Source organism: Salvelinus namaycush, chromosome 4 (assembly GCF_016432855.1).
Source record: "Salvelinus namaycush isolate Seneca chromosome 4, SaNama_1.0, whole genome shotgun sequence".
NCBI lineage: Eukaryota > Metazoa > Chordata > Actinopteri > Salmoniformes > Salmonidae > Salvelinus > Salvelinus namaycush.
This window is the reverse complement of record NC_052310.1, coordinates 41,650,607-41,656,606: the sequence shown is the minus strand read 5'-3', so window position 1 is coordinate 41,656,606 and position 6,000 is coordinate 41,650,607.

Here is a 6,000-nt window from a genome sequence, read left to right as displayed (position 1 = left end):
TTTGGAAAGGCACACACCTGTCTATATAAGGTCCCACAGTTGACAGTGCATGTCAGAGCCAAAACCAAGCCATGAGGTCGAAGGAATTGTCCAGAGAGCTCCCAGACAGGATTGTGTTTAGGCACAGATCTGGGGAAGGGTACCAACAAATGCTACAGCATTGAAGGTCCCCAAGAACACAGAGGCCTCTATCATTCTTAAATGGAAGAAGTTTGGAACCACCAAGACTCTTCCTAGAGCTGGCCACCCCGGCAAACTCAGCAATCGGGGAGAAGGGCATTGGTCAGGGATGTGACCAAGAACTCGATGGTCACTCTGACAGAGCCCCAGAGTTCCTCTGTGGAGATGGGAGAACCTTCCAGAAGGACAACCATCTCTGCAGCACTTGAACCCGATCGAACATCTCTGGAGAAACCTGAAAATAGCTGTACCACGATTCCCCAAATACAGGTGTGCCAAGCTTGTAGCACCATATTAAAGAAGCCTCGATGCTGTAATCACTGCCAAAGGTGCTTAAACAAAGTACTTAGTAAAGGGTCTGAATACTTATGTAAATTTGATCTTTTTTATTTTTAATAAATGTGCAAACATTTCGAAAAACCTGTTTTTGCTTTGTCATTATGAAGTATTGTCTGTATATTGTGTAGATTCACTTTTAAAATAAGGCTGTAACAAAAAGTGAAGGGGTCTGAATACTTAATGAATGCGCTGTATGTGTATACCATGTAGCCTATAAAGTGACAGTTTTAGGTTTGGCTAATCAAGTATTGAGGGTTGTCAACAGGGCCAGCTTTAGCCTTTTGGGGGCCCTAAGCGACATTTGGTTGTGGCCCATCTCCCCCCTAGCGGACAAAACATTTGAGTGGCCCTCACTCTTGACAGCATAGAGAAATGTACTTTTGAATGCAAATTTCCTGCAATTCTACACATTTTGCCATGACTTACGCCTTGTAAAGGAAATCTGAGGGAGAGTGACTAACAAAATCAATGGGGGCCTCCTGGAGGTTAGGGCCCCTCAGCACGTGCCCTGCGTGACCGGTCAGTATTCGGCCATGATTAACGCAAGTTTGAATAGCTGGCTAGACTAATTTACCAATCTGACATGGCTAATTCAGTCTGTCAGTGACTGACATAACAACAGAACTTGTTGATGCACAACCCAATTTTGAACTTGCACATTGTGTAAATAAACTCAGAAAAAAAATAAACGTCCCTTTTTCAGGACCCTGTCTTTCAAAGATAATTCGTAAAAATCAAAATAACCTCACAGATCTTCATTGTAAAGGGTTTAAACACTGTTTCCCATTCTTGTGAACCATAAACAATTAATGAACATGCACCTGGGGAATGGTCGTTAAGACACTAACAGTTTACAGATGGTAGGCAATTAAGGTCACAGTTATGAAAACTTAGGACACTAAAGAGGTGTTTCTACTGACTTTAAAAAACACTAAAAGAAAGATGCCCAGGGCCCCTGCTCATCTGCGTGAACGTGCTTTAGGCATGCTGCAAGGAGGCATGAGGACTGCAGATGTGGCCAGGGCAATAAATTGCAATGTCTGTACTGTGAGATGCCTAAGACAGGACAGACAGCTGATCGTCCTCGTAGTGGCAGACCACATGTAACAACACTTGCACAGGATCGGTACATCCGAACATCACACCTGCGGGACAGGCACAGGATGGCAACAACAACTGCCTGAGTTACACCAGGAACGCACAATCCCTCCATCAGTGCTCAGACTGTCCACAAGAGGCTGAGAGAGGCTGGACTGAGGGCTTGTAGGCCTGTTGTAAGGCAGGTCCTCACCAGACATCACCGGCAACAACGTCGCCTATGGGCACAAACCAACCGTCGCTGGACCAGACAGGACTGGCAAAAAGTGCTCTTCGCCTACGAGTCACTGTTTTGTTTCACCAGGGGTGATGGTCGGATTCGCGTTATCGTCGAAGGAATGAGCATTACACTGAGGCCTGTACTCTGGAGCGGGATCAATTTGGAGGTGGAGGGTCCGCCGTGGTCTGGGGTGGTGTGTTACAGCATCATCGGACTGAGCTTGCTGTCATTGCAATCTCAACGCTGTGCGTTATAGGGAAGACATCCTCCTCCCTCATGTGGTACCCTTCCTGCAGGCTCATTCTGACATGACCCTCAAGCATGACAATGCCACCAGCCATACTGCTCGTTCTGTGCGTGATTTCCTACAAGACAGGAATGTCAGTGTTCTGCCATGGCCAGCGAAGAGCCCGGATCTCAATCCCATTGAGCATGTCTGGGACCTGTTGGATCGGAAGCTGAGGGCTAGCGCGATTCCCTCCAGAAATGTCCGGGGACTTGCAGGTGCCATGGTGGAAGAGTGGGGTAACATCTCACAGCAAGATCTGGAAAATCTGGTGCAGTCCATGAGGAGGAGATGCACTGCAGTACTTAATGCAGCTGGTGGCCACACCAGATACTGTTACTTTTGATTTTGATCCCCCCTTTGTTCAGCGACATATTATTCCATTTCTGTTAGTCACATGTCTGTGGAACTTGTTCAGTTTATGTCTCAGTTGTTGAATCTTGTTATGATCATACAAATATTTACACTTCTTAAGTTTGCTAAAAATAAACGCAGTTGACAGTGAGAAGATGTTTATTTTTTGCTGAGTTTATATACACTGCTCAAAAAAATAAAGGGAACACTAAAATAACACATCCTAGATCTGAATGAATGAAACATTCTTATTAAATACTTTTTCTTTACATAGTTGAATGTGCTGACTACAAAATCACACAAAAATTATCAATGGAAATCAAATTTATCAACCCATGGAGGTCTGGATTTGGAGTCACACTCAAAATTAAAGTGGAAAACCACACTAAAGGCTGATCCAACTTTGATGTAATGTCCTTAAAACAAGTCAAAATGAGGCTCAGTAGTGTGTGTGGCCTCCACGTGCCTGTATGACCTCCCTACAACGCCTGGGCATGCTCCTGATGAGGTGGCGGATGGTCTCCTGAGGGATCTCCTCCCAGAACTGGACTAAAGCATCCGCCAACTCCTGGACAGTCTGTGGTGCAACGTGACGTTGGTGGATGGAGCGAGACATGTTGTCCCAGATGTGCTCAATTGGATTCAGGTCTGGGGAACGGGCGGGCCAGTCCATAGCATCAATGCCTTCCTCTTGCAGGAACTGCTGACACACTCCAGCCACATGAGGTCTAGCATTGTCTTGCATTAGAAAGAACCCAGGGCCAACCGCACCAGCATATGGTCTCACAAGGGGTCTGAGGATCTCATCTCGGTACCTAATGGCAGTCAGGCTACCTCTGGCGAGCACATGGAGGGCTGTGCGGCCCCCCAAAGAAATGCCACCCCACACCATGACTGACCCACCGCCAAACCGGTCATGCTGGAGGATGTTGCAGGCAGCAGAACGTTCTCCACGGCGTCTCCAGACTCTGTCACGTCTGTCACATGTGCTCATGTGCTCAATGTGAACCTGCTTTCATCTGTGAAGAGCACAGGGCGCCAGTGGCGAATTTGCCAATCTTGGTGTTCTCTGGCAAATGCCAAACGTCCTGCACGGTGTTGGGCTGTAAGCACAACCCCCACCTGTGGACGTCGGGCCCTCATACCACCCTCATGGAGTCTGTTTCTGACCGTTTGAGCAGACACATGCACATTTGTGGCCTGCTGGAGGTCATTTTGCAGGGCTCTGGCAGTGCTCCTCCTAATCCTCCTTGCACAAAGGCGGAGGTAGCGGTCCTGCTGCTGGGTTGTTGCCCTCCTACGGCCTCCTCCACGTCTCCTGATGTACTGGCCTGTCTCCTGGTAGCGCCTCCATGCTCTGGACACTACGCTGACAGACACAGCAAACCTTCTTGCCACAGCTCGCATTGATGTGCCATCCTGGATGAGCTGCACTACCTGAGCCACTTGTGTGGGTTGTAGACTCCGTCTCATGCTACCACTAGAGTGAAAGCACAGCCAGCATTCAAAAGTGACCAAAACATCAGCCAGGAAGCATAGGAACTGAGAAGTGGTCTGTGGTCACCACCTGCAGAACCACTCCTTTATTGGGGGTGTCTTGCTAATTGCCTATAATTTCCACCTTTTGTCTATTCCATTTGCACAACAGCATGTGAAATTTAATGTCAATCAGTGTTGCTTCCTAAGTGGACAGTTTGATTTCACAGAAGTGTGATTGACTTGGAGTTACATTGTGTTGTTTAAGTGTTCCCTTAATTTTTTTGAGCAGTGTATATAAATTGAACAAAAATATAAACGCGACATGTAAAGTGTTGGTCCCATGTTTCATGATCTGAAATATTTATCTTTGTCAGAGCTGCTAGGAGTACTGGGTGGAGGAGTCAAGCGCAGAGAGCAGGGTTTCAAGAAAGTGGATTTATTTTCCAATTGACAGGGAAAAACGATCATGCCCTAAACACACGGGCGCATGAAAAGACGAGTCCAAAAACACCGGACTAAACTGTCCCGAGAAAATAATAAAATCCACATCACAATCCAACACCAAATAACAGATAAACAAGCCCGCACAAAAGCCAGCAGGCTACCTGCCCTTAAATAGCATACCCACCAAACTAAACTCAAAACAGGTGCACCCAATCAGCCCAAACTAACAGAAACAAAAAGAAAAGAATCGATGGCAGCTAGTAGGCCGGTGATGACGACCGCCGAGCGCCGCCCGAACAGGAAGAGGCACCATCCTCGGCGGGATTCGTGACACTCTTAAGTTTTGTGCACACATTTGTTAACATCCTTGAGAATGAGCATTTCTCCTTTGCCAAGATAATTCATCCACCTGACAGGTGATGATGGCATGATCATTATACAGGTGCACCTTGTACTGGGGGACAAAAGGCAACACTAAAATGTGCAGTTTTGTCACACAACACTATGCCACAGATGTGTCAAGTTGAGGGAGCGTGCAATTGCCATGCTGACTGCAGGAATGTCCACCAGAGCTGTTTCCAGAGAATTTAATATTAATTTCTCTACCATAAGCCGCCTCCAATGTTGTTTTAGAGAACTTGGTAGTACGTCCAACCGGCCTCACAACCGCAGACCAGATGTAACCATGCCAGCTCAGGACCTCCACATCCGTCTTCTTCACCTGCGGGATCGTCTGAGACCAGCCACCCGGACAGCTGATGAAACAGGAGTATTTCTGTCTGTAAGAAAGCCCTTTTGTGGGAAAAACCCCATTCTGATTGGCTAGGCCTGGCTCCCAAGTGGGTGGGCCTATGCCCTCCCAGGCCAACACATGGCTGCACCCCTGTACCATGATATGAAATCCATAGATTAAGGTTCTAATGAATTTATTTAAATTGACGGATTTCCTTATATGAACTGTAACTCAATAAAATCGTTGAAATTGTTGCATGTTGTGTTTATATATTTTTTCAGTATATTATTATTTTTTGGAGGGTTGGGGCCCCTTAGCGACCTGGGGCCCTAAATGACCACTTATGTCACTTATGCCTGGTGCTGGCCCTGGTTGTTAACCTTCACACAGAGGGAGTGTGTATAAGGACGCTGAGTACCAGAGGGAGGGGAGAGAAAATGGACTAAGAGTATTTGGTACCCCTGTGCATTATAGGCCTATCAGAATAAGATGATCACTTTAACAACAACCATGCTCTCCCTGTTGCTAAACAGAATAAAGTTAACATAGGCTAACCCAGATGGGCTTATACATGATGGGGACTGGGGAACAGAAACATCTCGTTGCAGACGACACCCACTTGCGAAACGGCCTCCAACAGGTAGATTGCGAGCTACAGTAACAGTAGTTTGCAGCCCACCTATGAGTAGCTAGCCAAGCAATTCTGAAAGTACATGCATTTATTTAATGTGTTCCATCGCAAACTGTCATAAACATAAAGCTCCCGGCTAATATCCAATCAAAGCCACATTGCATTTATCCCACTCCTGGTTAGCCACTATAGGCAAAAAAGTCAAACGTAACACACTATCTGCCCATTATTTCCAG